The following is a 15,405-nucleotide window of genomic DNA, read 5'->3' as shown; positions in this document are numbered from 1 at the left end:
CAACCTCCAACAGTGCAGGGCTGGCCCCAGTACTGTACTAGAATGTCAGCCAAGGTTATGCTCAAGTCTCAACACAAAGCCTGAACTCATAACCTTCTGACTCAGAGGTGAGTCAAAACGAAAGGAGGTAGAAATGAAAGCAGGTTCACCATTTCCTTCTCCTGAAGGCAAATAACACCTTCTTTCTTCTAATGGGATCCAGTCATCTCGGCGATGTTCAGCTGTAATATCTAGCCATAACACACACATAAGCCTTGACATGTTTACTCCTGCCCTTTTCCCACAAACAGTCGTGGATTGAAAATGACCAATTTATTATTGTTTTTGGTTTTGGAGGGATTATTATTAGGCTCTGTGAGGAGTAAGGAAACTTGCCCAAGGTTTCGCCCTCTGTCTGGAACTGAACTCAGGTCTCTCGCTTGCAAAGCGAGTGCTCTAAGAATTGAGCTACAGGACTCCCTTAACCTAAACACCATGATTTCAAAATTTACAAAGAAAAATAGATCATAGAAACAGGAGGAAGCCATTCAGCCCCTACAGTCTGTTCTATCATTCTATAAGATCATGGCTGATCTGTAGCTCAATTCCAATTACCTGCCTTTGCCCCATATCCCTTGATATCCTGACCTAACAAACATCTATCCAACTCAGTCTTGAAAATGTGTATGGATCCAGCATCCACAGCCTTTTGGGGGAGAGAGTTCCAATTTCCACTACCCTTTGGGTGAAAAACCTCCTCCTGATTTCACTGCTAAATGGCCTAGCTCTAATTTTAAGATGATGCTTTGCCAAGAGGAGATAGGCGACGCATCGCTCACCATGTCCAAACAAAAGTCAACAGGATTCTGGGCTACATCAAGACATGTCTAAGCTATATAACTGTCTGGTCAGGCTGCACCTGGAACACTGTCTGCAATTGTACAGCACCTTATCACGTCTTTGAGACGTTTCAAAGTGCTTCACAGGATAGCCTGTAAAGTGAATTGACTGTTTCTTTAGTGGGCGAAATGCGGCAGCTGATTGCACACAGCAATGTCCCAAAATAATTGTGGACTAACCAGGGAAAGTGATCCACCAATCGACTAACAACTGGGTTCCTACTTACTGCTGCTAAACAGAGTGTGGAATAATGAAACTTGCCCAATGTTTTGTCCTGCCCTGGAATCAAACCCGGGTCCTCTCGCTTGTGAGGCGAGTGCTCTAACCACTGAGCTACAGGACTCCACAATAGACTATTGAAAGAGAATAGATTCTAATCAATATCCCCACAAGGGAAGACCTAGGCTTACTTTAAAGCACCCCAGGCACCAAGTCTACATTCCAACACACTGAGTATGTTAGTTATTTGAGCCACAAACAGAAAGGTTTGGATTACAATTGCAATGGAGGATTTCAGCCTTAGGGGCTTTAGTAAAAGTTCCACACTACAGTACATATCCATTATCTTAGGCAAGCTAAGGACTTAGCAACAGTCTAAGCAACACATGAAACATTAATAATAATAATAATCCTTGCATTTCACATAGCGCCTTATCACGTCTTCAAGATGTCTCAAAGCGCTTCACAGGATACACTGTAAAGTGAATTAACTGTATGTTTTGTGGATGAAACGTGACAGCCAATTATGCACAGCAGTGTCCCACAAACAGTCGTGGATTGAGTGACCAAATTATTATTTATTGAACAAAAAAAAGTTGAAGGAATTATGATCCCTGGAAAAGCGATCTGCCAATTGACTAACAACTGAGTTCCTACTCACTGTTGGTAAACAGAAGCGTGTGGAGTAAGGAAACTTGCCCAACGTTTCGCCTCCTGCCCGGGAATCAAACCCAGGTCCTCTCGCTTGCTCCATTACTAACAATTAAGTCCGAGACGTACTTTATTTTATTTAGATGAATGGCTAATATTTAAACACAATACTCTGAAGGAAGTACTATTTTATTACAATAGAAAGACTAATAACATTTCCTTCCAACAGATTTTTTTTACAAAATCAAGGTCCACTGAAATTGTATAATTCCCTTCAATTGTTCTTCAGACAAAAAAGCTAATTTGCTAATTCAACTCTCGTATAACTATGTCTGTAGGAATAATCCACTTTCAGTACAATGATAGCCACAATTTATTTTTATTGAGATCACAGCACAAATTATGACAAAGAACAAAATTGAGGGTAAGAAGAGAACAAAAGGCTTTAATCTGATTTGAAAGATTGCATGACATGTCTAACCCACTTTAATTTAGCAATTATGGGTTATATTAGCAGTTTAAATGCGACTACAGTATTTCACTTAACAGGAAAGTGGCTTGGGAGCTTGTGGTGGAAAAGTATTCTTCAGGACATGGGGTCCTGCAGCTCAGTGGTTAGAGCACTCATCTCGCAAGCGAGAGGACCTGGGTTCAATTCCCAGCTAAGAAGAAAGATTAAGCAAGGTTCCTTACTCCACATGCCTGTTTATCTACCAGTAAGTCGGACCCGGTTGTTAGTCAATTGGCGAATCATTTTACTGGGGTAATAATTCCTTCAATTATTTTAAAATTTGTTTGAGGGACACTGCTGTGTGCAATAGGCTGCCGCCCAAAAAATATTGTCAATTCACTTTACAGTATGTTCTGTGAAGCGCTTTGAGACGTCTCAAAGACCCGATTAGGCGCTATATTAAATGCAAGGATTATCATTATTAGATTACCAGCTGAAATGTGTCTGCAGTATTTCACTTAACAGGAAAGGGGCTCGGGATCTTGTGGACGAAAACGTATTCAATCCATCATCCCATAGGATTAGGTACAGTTACAATGGGTGCTTAGCAGTCGTACAGAAATGGAATAAACTCATCAAATCAAAGGAAGAATATGATTAACCTGTGAGATGCTGCTGACTGGAGCAAGCAATAAAGAGTATCCCATGCAGCCCGGTTATAATGCAGTTATAATGCCCTGCGTGTCGGCCTTCCCAACACCTCCCTCCACAGGCTGCAGATAAGCCAGAACTCTGCAGCCCGTGTCCTCTCCCGCAACAAACTCTGTGACCCCATCTCCCCCACTCTCGCCCGACGCCATTGGCTCTCTATCCTTCAGAGGATCCAGTTCAAGATCCTGGTCCTCACCTACAAAGCCCTCCATGGCCTCGCCCCACTGCGACCTCCTAACCCCCTACCAACCCGCCCGTTCCCTCCGCTCAGCCGGCTCTGGCCTGCTCTATGTCCCCCGACCCACCCGCCCCACCATTGGTGGGAGAGCCTTCAGCCACTCTGCCCCAACCTCTGGAATTCCATCCCCGAAACACTCCGCCTCATACCCTCCTTAGCCTCCTTCAAGCCCCGCCTCAAGACCCTCCTCTTCAACCATACCATCGGCCACCCCCCTGCCCCTCCACTCCCCTCCCTTCTCGCACCCTGACCCCAGCTCGGGTCTGAAATGCTGTGCACTGCCCAGCGCCTTGGGAAGCCCTCCCGACATGAAAGGCGCTATACAAATGTAATTTTGTTGTTGTTGTTGTATGGCTCCTTCTCTGTACCTCAGTTTTATCGTTTCAACAACTTGCATTTATATAGCGCTCTTCACACAGGGTACCGTAGTCCCAGAACACTGAACAGTGGCGGAGCACGACACCGAGCCGGGGGTAGGATTGAAGTGACCATAGGCCCGGTCAAAGAGGAAGGTCTTCAGGCGCGATTTGAAAAGGCAAAGCAGAGGGATAGGGGGGTAGAGGAGGAGTGTCCCAGAGTTTGGGCTGAAAGTACTGCCACCAATGGTGGAACGGAGGCCATATCAAATGCAAGGATCATTATTATTTCTATCCAACAGCAGATTTTTGCACACTTTATTGAAGTCCTGGAGCTTACAAATTATGCATTATTCATTACAAAATGCTTTGAGACATCTCAAAGTTGTGCTAAGGTGTTATATCAGATGCAAGGATCATTATGATTATTACTCACTCATGCTACATAAATTGTAACACAGGGATTGGTCAAATTGGTCATTCACTTTATGGCTGTTTGCAGGACGTTGCTGTGCACAAATTGGTTAGGGCGCTCACCTACAAAATACACAGTCACTAACACTTCACAGTAAAAATGCTGTGAAGTGCTTAGAGACATTTTGACCATGTGATAAGGCACCCTATGAACTGCCAGGAATAATATTATTACAATATGTTCACCATCATCTCCTGCTCTGCACATTTAGCAAAGTAGAGCATAATATTGACAACATCCAATGACCATATGTCGGCTAAAAGCTATCATGAGAAGCAGGCAACCGTGTCATAACCAAATTTGCTTTAGAATGTAGCGTGTTACTTAGAAACATACGAACAGATGTAAACCATTCAGCCCCTCCAGCCTGTTCCACCATTGCATAAGACCATGGCCGATCTGTACCTCAACTCCAATTGGTAATAATAATAATAATAATCCTTGCATTTGATATAGCGCTTTTCACGTCGGGAGGACGTCCCAAAGGGCTTCACAGAACACACTGTAAAGTGAATTGACTGTATATTTGTGGGTGAACGCGGCAGCCAATTGCGCACAGCAATGTCCCACGAACAGTCGTAGACAGAAAATGACCAATTTATTATCGTTTTGTTTTGGAGGATTATTATTAGGCTCTGTGTGGAGTAAGGAAACTTGCCGAGGTTTCGCCCTCTGCCTGGAATTGAACTCAGGTCTCTCACTTGCAAAGCGAGTGCTCTAACCACTGAGCTACAGGACTCCAATTACCCGCCTTTGCCCCATATCCCTGGATCCCCGACCTAACAAACATCTCTCCACCTCAGGCTGGACAATGTGAAAGGATCCAGTTATAATCCAAAGCCTTTTGGGGGAGAGAGAGAGAGAGAGAGTTCCAGATTCCCATTGGCCTTTGGGTGAAAACCGGCCTCTGATTTCACTGCTAAATGTCCGGCTCTAATTTTAAGATGATGCCTTGTTCTGGATTCCTCACCAGAGGCAATAGTTTCTCTGTCGCTGCCTATCGAATCCCTTTATCATGGTACAACACCTCAATCAGATCAGCCCTCAACCTTCTAACCTCAGGGAATACAGACCGAGTTAATACAACCTGTCCTCATAATTTAACCCTTTAAACCCCGGTATCATTCTGGTGAATCTGCTCTGCACCCCCTCCAGTGCAGACCACACTGTAATTATAGACCAGACTGACTCAATTAGTTTAATTATTTTTTCCAAGAAGTGTTTTGCAAGAAGCAATTTTGCTTTCAAAGAGTGATCCTCTGTACCGGACAAACTCTCTGCTGCCCCCACCCAGTCCTTCTGTGCTGAGCAGCCAACTTGGCTATCAGCTCAAAGTCCTGACATGGGGCTTGAACCCACAGCAATCTGATTCCGAGCTAAACTGCAGGCATGGAGTTCCTGTAGCTCAGTGGTTAGAGCACTCGCTTTGCAAGCGAGAGACCTGAGTTCAATCCCCGGGGGGGTCAGGGCCAAACCTCGGGCAAGTTTCCTTACTCCACACAGAGCCTAATAATAATCCCTCCAAAACCAAAAACAATAATAAATTGGTCATTTTCAATCCGCGACTGTTTGTGGGGCATTGCTGTGCGCCATTGGCCGCCGCGTTCACCCACAAATATACAGTCACTTCCCTTTACAGTGTGTTCTGTGAAGCGCTTTGGAACGTCCTCCCGACGTGAACAGCGCTATATCAAATGCAAGGATTATTATTATTATTATTATTATTATTGTCAGCGACACCGTCCTTTGAACGTTTCTCTGGATGTCCTATTGCCTGACACGAGCGCAAACCCATCACCAGGTCCTGAGAGTCTCCAAACCAAACTACAGCAACAACAACTTGTATCGATGAAGCCCGACAGACACTCGGCCGACCACAACATCACTCAGTTTCATTACTAAAATGATGAGGTTAAAGCTATTTGACTATGTGCCATTGCTGTCTCCAAAACTCTCACTCTCTCTCTGCCACTGTCACTCTCTCGTTGTCACTGTTGCTCTCTCACTCTCTCATTGTCACTCTCACTCTCTCACACTGTCACCCTCTCACTGTCACACCATCACCCTCTCATTGTTACCCTCTCACCGTCATTCTCTCACCATCACTGTTACTGTCACACTGTCACTCTCTCACTGTCACTCTCACTGTCACTCTCTCACTGTCACTCTCTCACGCTCTCACTGTCACTCTCTCATTGTCACTCTCTCACCGTCACTCTCTCACCGTCACTCTCTCATTGTCACTCTCTCACAGTCACTCTCTCACCGTCACTCTCACTCTCTCCCCGTAACTCTCTCACTGTCACTTTCTCACGCTCTCATCGTCACTCTCTCTCTGTCATCCTCTCACTACACTGTTACTCTCGCCCTCACTCTCTCGCCCTCACTCTCCCGCCTTCACACTCTCGCCCTCACACTCTCCCGCCCTCACTCTTTCGCCCTCACCCACCGCCATCACCATCACTCCCCCGCCGCCGTCACCCTCACTCCCCTGCCGCCGTCACTCTCTCACTGTCACCCTCTCACCTTCACCCTCTCACCAACTCTGTCACTCTGTTGCCCTCTCTGTCACTCTCTCACTGTGACTCTCTCACTATCACTCTCTCACCGTCACCCTCTCACCAAGTCTGTCACTCTGTCACTCTCTCACTGTCATTCTCTCACCATCACCCTCTCACCAACACTGTCACTCTCTCACTCTCTCACTGTCACTCTCTCACTGTCACCCTCTCACCTTCACCCTCTCACCTTCACCCTCTCACCAACTCTGTCACTCTGTTGCCCTCTCTGTCACTCTCTCACTGTGACTCTCTCACTATCACTCTCTCACCGTCACCCTCTCACCAAGTCTGTCACTCTGTCACCCTCTCTGTCACTCTCTCACTGTCATTCTCTCACCATCACCCTCTCACCAACACTGTCACTCTCTCACTCTCTCACTGTCACTCTCTCACTGTCACTCTCTCAACCTTCACCCTCACCTTCACCCTCTCACCAACTCTGTCACTCTGTTGCCCTCTCTGTCACTCTCTCACTGTGACTCTCTCACTATCACTCTCTCACCGTCACCCTCTCATCAACACTGTCACTCTCTCACCCTCTCAGTCACCCCCTCACCATCACCCTCTCACTGCACCGTCACTCTCCCGCTGTCACCCACCCTCACCCGTTCACATCCCCACACGAACCAACCCCCAAACCGCCACTCCCCACTGCCACCCCCACTCCCACTGTCTCACACACTCTGTCTCACACTCCCTCTCTCTCTCTCTGTCTTCTTCTATCAACTTTCTCTCTCTCACACACACTCTCTCTGTCACACTCTCTCTGTCTCACACACTCTCTCTCTCTCTATCTCACACACTCTCTCTCTGTCACACTCCCTCTCTCTGTCACAGTCTCTCTCTCTGTCACACTCTCTGTCACACTCTCTCTCTCTCTGTCTCACACTCTCTCTCTGTCACAGTCTCTCTCTCTGTCACACTCCCTCTCTGTCAGTCTCTCTCTGTCACACTCCCTCTCTGTCAGTCTCTCTCTGTCTCACATTCTCTCTGTCTGTCTCACACTCTCTCTCTGTCACACTCCCTCTCTCTCTCTGTCATACTCTCTCTCTCACTGTCTCACACTATCTCTCTGTCACACTCCCTCTCTCTCTGTCTCACACTCTCTCTGTCACACTCCCCCTCTCTCTCTGTCTCACACTCTCTTTTCTCTGTCTCACACACTCTCTGTCACACTCCCCCTCTCTCTCTGTCTCACACTCTCTCTCTCAGTCTCACACTCTCTCTCTGTCACATTCCCTCTCTCTCTCTGTCACACTCCCCCTCTCTCTGTCTCACACTCTCTCTCTGTCACACTCCCCCTCTCTCTCTGTCTCACACTCTCTCTCTCTGTCTCACACACTCTCTGTCACACTCCCCCTCTCTCTCTGTCTCACACTCTCTCTCTCTGTCTCACACACTCTCTGTCACACTCTCTCTCTCTCTCTGTCTCACACTCTCTCTCTCTGTCTCACACTTTCTCTCACTCTCTCTCTGTCTCACACTCTCTCTCTCTGTCTCACACTCTCTCTGTCACACTCCCCCTCTCTCTCTGTCTCACACTCTCTCTCACTGTCTCACTCTCTCTCTCTCACTGTCTCTCTTTCTCTCTGTCACACTCCCCCCCACCCCCTCTCTCTCTGTCACACCCCCCCACCCCTCTCTCTCTGTCACACTCCCCCCCCTCTCTCTCTGTCACCCCCCCCCCTCTCTCTCTCTCTCTCTGTCACACTCCCCCTCTCTCTCTCTCTCTGTCACACTCCCCCCTCTCTCTCTCTCTGTCACACTCCCTCTCTCTCTCTGTCACACTCCCCCCTCTCTCTCTCTCTGTCACACTCCCCCCCCCTCTCTCTGTCACACTCCCCCCCCTCTCTCTCTCTCTCTGTCACACTCCCCCCCTCCCCTCTCTCTCTCTGTCACACTCCCCCCCCTCTCTCTGTCACACTCCCCCCCCCTCTCCTCTCTGTCACACTCCCCCCCCCCTCTCTCTCTCTCTCTGTCACACTCCCCCCCCTCCCTCTCTCTGTCACACTCCCCCTCTCTCTCTGTCACACTCCCCCTCTCTCTCTCTGTCACACTCCTCCACCCCCCCTCTCTCTCTGTCACACTCCCCCCCTCTCTCTCTCTCTGTCTCACACTCTCTCTCTCGGTGCCCGGAGCCTGAAGCTCACAATAAATGAAGGTAAAGCGTGACTCACATTGCAGCTCAGGACACAGCCTCCTCTTCCTCCTCTTCCTCTTCCTCTCCGCCGACAAATCACTGCGGCTCCACTCCTCTCTCTCTGTCTATTCTCACACTCTCTCCTTCTTTTTTCTCTAATCTCACACTCTCTCTCTCTTTCACTATATTCTCACTCTTTATTTTCACACCATCTCTCTCTCTATTCTCACTCTCTCTCTCTCTATTCTCACACTCTCTCTCTTTCTCTATATTCTCACACTCTATCTCTCTCTCTCTATTCTCACACTCTCTCTCTCTTTCTCTATATTCTCACACTCTCTCTCTCTCTCTATTCTCACACTCTATCTTTCTCTCTCTCTATTTTCTCACACTCTATATCTCTGTTCTCACACTCTCTCTCTATTCTCACACTCTACCTTTCTCTCTCTCTCTCTCTCTCTCTCTCTATTCCCACACTATCTTTCTCTATCTCTCTATTCCCACACTCTATTCTCACACTCTATCTCTCTGTTCTCACACTCTCTCTCTATTCTCACACTCTACCTTTCTCTCTCTCTCTCTCTCTCTCTATTCCCACACTATCTTTCTCTATCTCTCTATTCCCACACTCTATTCTCACACTTATCTCTCTCAATTCTCACTCTATCTCTCGCTCTTTTTCTCTCTATTCTCACATTCTCTCTCTCTTTCTGTCTGCATATCTATTCTCACACTTTCGCTCTCTCCGCCGCCAAATCACTGCACTCCACTCCTCTCTCTATTCACACTCTCTCTATCCTCCCCCTCTCTATCTATTCTCACACTCACTCTCTCCTCTCTCTCTCTTTTCACACACTCTCTCTATCCTCTCTCGCTCTCTATTCTCACACTCACTCTCTCCTCTCTCTCTCTATTCACACACTCTCTCTCCTCTCTGTCTATTCTCACACTCACTCTTTCCTCTCTCTCTCTTTTCACACACTCTCTCTATCCTCTCTCGCTCTCTATTCTCACACTCACTCTCTCCTCTCTCTCTCTCTATTCACACACTCTCTCTCCTCTCTCTCTATTCTCACACTCACTCTCTCTATCCTCTATCGCTCTCTATTCTCACACTCACTCTCCCCTCTCTCTCTCTCTATTCACACACTCTCTCTTCTCTCTCTATTCTCACACTCACTCTCTCTCTCTCTCTATTCTCACACTCACTCTCTCTCTATTCTCACACTCACTCTCTCTCTCTCTCTATTCACACTCACTCTCTCCTCTCTCTCTATTCACACACTCTCTCTATCCTCTCTCTCTCTCTATTCTCACAGTCTCTCTCTCTCTCTATTCTCACTCTCACTCTCTCTCTCTATTCTCACTCTCTCTCTCTATTCTCACTCTCACTCTCTCTGTCCCGATATTTTTTCTGGATTCTTCCATCGAAGGGAAACCACTGCGCGCGGCCACGTCATCCCCTCCTACGTCATCACGCAAACAGCGTCACTGACCCTCACTGACCCTCACTGTCCCCCTCACTGACCCTCACTGTCTCCTACTGTCTCCCTCACTGTCCCCTCACTGACCCTCACTGTCTCCCTCACTGTCCCCTCACTGTCCCCCTCACTGTTCCCCTCACTGACCCTCACTGTCTCCCTCACTGACCCTCACTGTCCCCCTCACTGACCCTCACTGTCTCCCTCACTGTCCCCTCACTGTCCCCCTCACTGTTCCCCTCACTGACCCTCACTGTCTCCCTCACTGACCCTCACTGTCCCCCTCACTGACCCTCACTGTCTCCCTCACTGTCCTCCCTCACTGTCCCCTCACTGTCCCTCACTGACCCCACTGTCTCCCTCACTGTCCCCTCACTGTCCCCCCCACTGTCCCCTCACTGCCACTGTCACCTCACTGTCTCCCTCACTGACCCTCACTGTCCCCCTCACTGACCCTCACTGTCCCCTCACTGTCCCCTCCTCACTGTCCCCCTCACTGTCCCCCTCACTGTCCCTCACTGACCCTCACTGTCCCCGCTCACTGACCCTCACTGTCTCCCTCACTGACCCTCACTGTCCCCCTCACTGACCCTCACTGTCCCCCTCACTGTCCCCCTCACTGTCCCCCTCACTGTCCCCCTCACTGTCCCCCTCACTGACCCTCACTGTCCCCCTCACTGACCCTCACTGTCTCCCTCACTGACCCTCACTGACCCTCACTGTCTCCCTCACTCACCCTCACTGTCTCCCTCACTGACCCTCACTGTCTCCCACTGTCTCCCTCACTGTCTCCCACTGTCTCCCTCACTGACCCCTCACTGACCCTCACTGTGCCCCTCACTGACCCTCACTGTCCCCCTCACTGTCTCCCTCACTGACCCTCACTGTCTCCCACTGTCTCCCTCACTCACCCCTCACTGACCCTCACTGTGCCCCTCACTGACCCTCACTGTCCCCCTCACTGTCTCCCTCACTGACCCTCACTGTCTCCCTCACTGACCCTCACTGTCTCCCTCACTGACCCTCACTGTCTCCCTCACTGACCCTCACTGTCTCCCTCACTGACCCTCACTGTCTCCCTCACTGACCCTCACTGTCTCCTCACTGACCCTCACTGTCTCCCTCACTGACCCTCACTGTCCCCCTCCTGACCCTCACTGTCCCACTCACTGTCCTCACTGTCCCCCTCACTGGCCCTCATTGTCCTCCTCACTGACCCTCACTGTCCCCCTCCTGACCCTCACTGTCCTCCTCACTGTCCCACTCACTGTCCTCACTGGCCCTCATTGTCCTCCTCACTGGCACTCACTGTCCCTCACTAACCTCCTCACTGTCCTTCACTGACCTCCTCACTGACCCCCTCAGACCCTCACTGACCCTCACTGTCCTCCTCAGACCGTCACTGTCCCTCACTGACCAACTCACTGACCCTTACTGTCCTCACTGTCCCTCACTGTCCTCCTCACTGTCCTTCACTGACACTCACTGTCCCTCACTGACCCTCACTGTCCTCCTCACTGTCAGGAGGACATCCCAAAGCGCTTCACAGAACACACTCACTGTCCTCCTCACTGTCCCTTACTGACACTCACTGTCCTCCTCACTGTCCCTTATTGACCCTCACTGTCCTCCTCACTGACCCAGTGTCCCTCACTGAACTCACTGTCCCTCACTAACGTCCTCACTAACCTCCTCACAGACTCTCACTGCCCCTCACTATCCCTCACTGTCCCCCACGGATCTGTTTACTGTCCCTCACTGACCTCCACACTGTCCTCATTGACCTCCTCACTGACCTCTTCACTGACCCTCACTATCACTCACTGACCTCCTCTCTGTCCCTCACTGACCTCCTCACTGTCCTTCTCATTGACCTCCTCATTGATCTCCTCACTGACCTCCTCACTTACCTTCTTATTGACCCTCATTGTCCGGACTTTAATAATAATAATACAACAAGATTACTTTTGTATAGCCGAGCTGAGGTCAGGGGAGAAGGGAGGGGAAGGGGGTGGCCGATGGCATGGTCGAAGAGGAGGGTCTTGAGGTGGGACTTGAAGGAGGCTAAGGAGGGGGCGAGGCGGAGTGATTATTATTATGATATATAATAATTCATAATATCACAATCATAATCTTGTTGGGATACGGCAACTTATCACATCATTTGGAGGCCTCAAACGACTTATAATAATCATAATCCTTGCATTTGTTATAGCGCCTCATCACGTCATCGAGACGTCCCTCACTGACCCTCGAGGGCTGGGGTGATGGGGTACGGAGTTTAGTGTGTGTGATAGGGAGCCAGTGGAGCCTGGCGAGGACTAGGGTAATTGGGGTACCGTGTACTCTCACTAACTGTTCTTCCCCCTCTCCCTGACCGTCAGGCTATCCTCCAGGGACTTTTTTGTGTCAATCACTTCAGGAAATTGGCCTTGGCTTGGCTGTCAGATTTCAGTAGTGTACCGCAGTGTAATATCCTTCAATTCATCCATGCATCACCATCGCTGCCTTATTTGGTCCTGGGTTGAGCACAGATTATTGGCAAGACGCCACTTTCAGGAACACAAGTGACGATGGCTTTGTGGCTCTGGGATCCCGGACTTTAATAGTAATAATATCATAATCCCACATAATACCACAATCATAACCTTGTTGAGATACAACAACAACAAGATTACATTTGTATAGCGCCTTTCATGTCCGGAGGACATCCGGTGACTTATCACATCATTTAGAAGCCTTGAACAATTTATAATAATAATAATCCTTGCACTTGATATGGCGCCTCGAGACATCTCAAAGCGCTTCACAAAATATATTGTAAAGTGCAGTGACTGTGTTCAGTTTGTGGGTGAACGAGTCAGCCATCTTCTACTCAGCAAAATGCCAGAAATAGCCATGGAGTGAGTGACCATCTTTATTGGGGGATTGTGTAAACTGTAGCGGCAACGGCTGAATTGATACACACACAGATCTCAACACCGTTTTGGTAGTATAAGTTCAATCAAAATAACTGGTGTTAGAATTTACACTTTTTGTATAATGTTAGAATCATAATAGATGTTGCGAACGGGTTAACTTTTAAGTTAAGTGTGTTGTGGGCAGCTGGACTGAAACTCCCTGCACTTACACAAGATAACGGACTGTCTCAAGGACAGTGTGTTTGTGTGTGTGAGGCACGTACACCCCATGAGATGTTCACGTGAACCCAGCATGATTTTGGCCAGGTGACCTAATGTCTCCACCATAATTGGATGGACACAAGCTTAAGACACCGTGCCAGACCAAGATCGCGCGCCCAGGACAGTACCTACCGTGGGTGGAAGACTGAGAGCTAGAAGGCAGAAGTAGATGACCACGAGGAGGGATTACGCGGTAGTATCGTTCTGTTAGTGAATCTATTGATTGTGCTCACTTGCCCACGCCCATCGGGAACTTGGACGGATCCTGGAGTTTAATAAACACTACTCTGGTTGCAAACAGTGGTTGTGTTTGATTGGAACTCGAAAAGAAGATTTTATTTTCTAACACTGGGTTAGTGATTGGTTTATACCTTAAGGGTTAAATGAACATTAGACTTTAAACTAAATAGATCACATACAGTCCCAGATCACATATGGTCGCGTACTAATCCCGAATACGGCTCGATAAATCATAAGTTTGGATCACATAATATCAAAGGTTTTAAGGGAAAGAGGGCGCGTTATGCATGGATGTGTGGATGTGCGAAAATATCCTACTGGTAACCAGCAGTCAATCACCACGGTTGGTAGAAGACGCTTGCTGGGAAAGGAGGCTGGGTCAGCGGTCAAATTTGACTGGTCTCTGGAGTCTGTGACAAGGCTTCCTTTTCTCTTTCTCTCACTCTCTCGCTTGGCTGCCCCGTCTCCCTCTGGTGTGTCTGTGCTATTCTGCCTTAGCCGATCTTTCCCCTGAAGTCTGCAGTCCGGAGTTCTCCAGTGATCAGCGTGATCGACTGGAAGAGCTGCCGGTTTGCTGGTCCCTGAGTTTTGACTCAGAGTCTGTGTGGTTCTCGCTCCTTCAGCCCTCCAGCTCGTCCTCCGAGGAGTCGTTCTCAATCTTGAGTTTCTGTGGTTTTGGTTGGAGAGGTCAGCCCTTCGCAAGGGTGACCACAGAGCCTCCTCCTCTGTTCTCTCCCCAATCAGTGACAACTTCACTCAGTTTCTATAAGTACTGACTCTTACAGTCACATCCATCACCTTTTGACCGTTACCTTCCTTCAGATCTGCTCACGAACTAGTCAGCAGTCCCAACACACATGGTCTTTATTGTATTGGTACCCCTCAGTGATGAGTTCTTCCACATTCCTTTGCCCCTCGTGAGTCTTCTCCTGACTCCTAATCTCCTCCTCCCAGTCTCCCTGTCCTGGCCTTGAAACTGTTTGCTGACATGTTTCTTTGTTCTGGAAAATATAACTTGGTCTAACGTCTCTGATAGCTCTAAACCAGTGTGTACCGGCCTGCTGGCCACTAGGTTCCATTTACTGCTGACCAGGGGTTTTATAGGTCATTCAATTGCCTATTCTCCTTATTAATAATAATAATAATCCTTGCATTTGATATAGTGCTTTTCACGTCTTCTCAACATCTCAAAGCGCTTCACAGAATAGACTGTAAAGTGAATTGACTGTATATTTGTGGGCGAAACGCAGCAGCCAATTGCACACAGTAGTGTCCCACAAACAGTCATGGATTGAAAATGACCAATTTATTATTGTTTTTTGTTTTGGAGGGATTGGAGTAAGCTGGTTCATCAGATTCGAATCTTTCTTGAGAGCATTGCACAGAGATGGCTTCAGTAGCCACCACAGTTGAAGCTCACTGACCGATTGCTTCTGCCTCCCACCAACCATTGGTTCTTCTTCCCTGGCAGGAGGTCCTTCTTCCAAGGGTGGAGGACTTCTGTGAGGTCTGTCCGAGGGAAGGCCTGCAACAGCCGAGCTTTCATCTGTTCCCTTTCCAACATGGCAGACCTGAAGCATTCTACGTTGAGCTCCTTGCGGAGCTGTGTTGCTGATTTTCCCATTGTTCTGCGAAGTGTGGGGTGTTTGGTCCGGGCAGCTGCTGAAGGCCTCTCAATTGGATTTGGATGAACCATCAACTTCAGTAGACCATAAAATTCATGTGACAACTGCAAAGGTATTGCGGGAAGGTTGCCTTTTCAGATGTAATACCAGGCCATGTCATTGTGAGGCAGTCTTTCCACTCCTGCAGCCAGGGTGA

The 15,405-nt window shown here is 48.5% G+C and overlaps 1 protein-coding gene across 1 annotated transcript in view; it reads right to left on the bottom strand.

Moving 5' to 3' along the window:
- LOC121848114 (leukemia inhibitory factor receptor-like) overlaps nucleotides 1-8,939 on the bottom strand; it is a 77,236-nt gene extending 68,297 nt beyond the window's left edge. The window contains exon 1 of the mRNA XM_042332064.1: nucleotides 8,719-8,939. The gene's annotated coding sequence lies outside the window, so the exon portion shown is untranslated. The remainder of the gene's footprint in view (nucleotides 1-8,718) is intronic.
- Between the last annotated feature and the right edge of the window lie 6,466 nt (nucleotides 8,940-15,405).

The sequence above is a fragment of the Callorhinchus milii genome, unplaced genomic scaffold (assembly GCF_018977255.1).
Source record: "Callorhinchus milii isolate IMCB2004 unplaced genomic scaffold, IMCB_Cmil_1.0 Scaffold1, whole genome shotgun sequence".
NCBI classification, from domain to species: Eukaryota; Metazoa; Chordata; class Chondrichthyes; order Chimaeriformes; family Callorhinchidae; genus Callorhinchus; species Callorhinchus milii.
The sequence above is the reverse complement of the archived record's forward strand: the minus strand, read 5'-3'. Positions and strand labels throughout refer to the sequence as shown.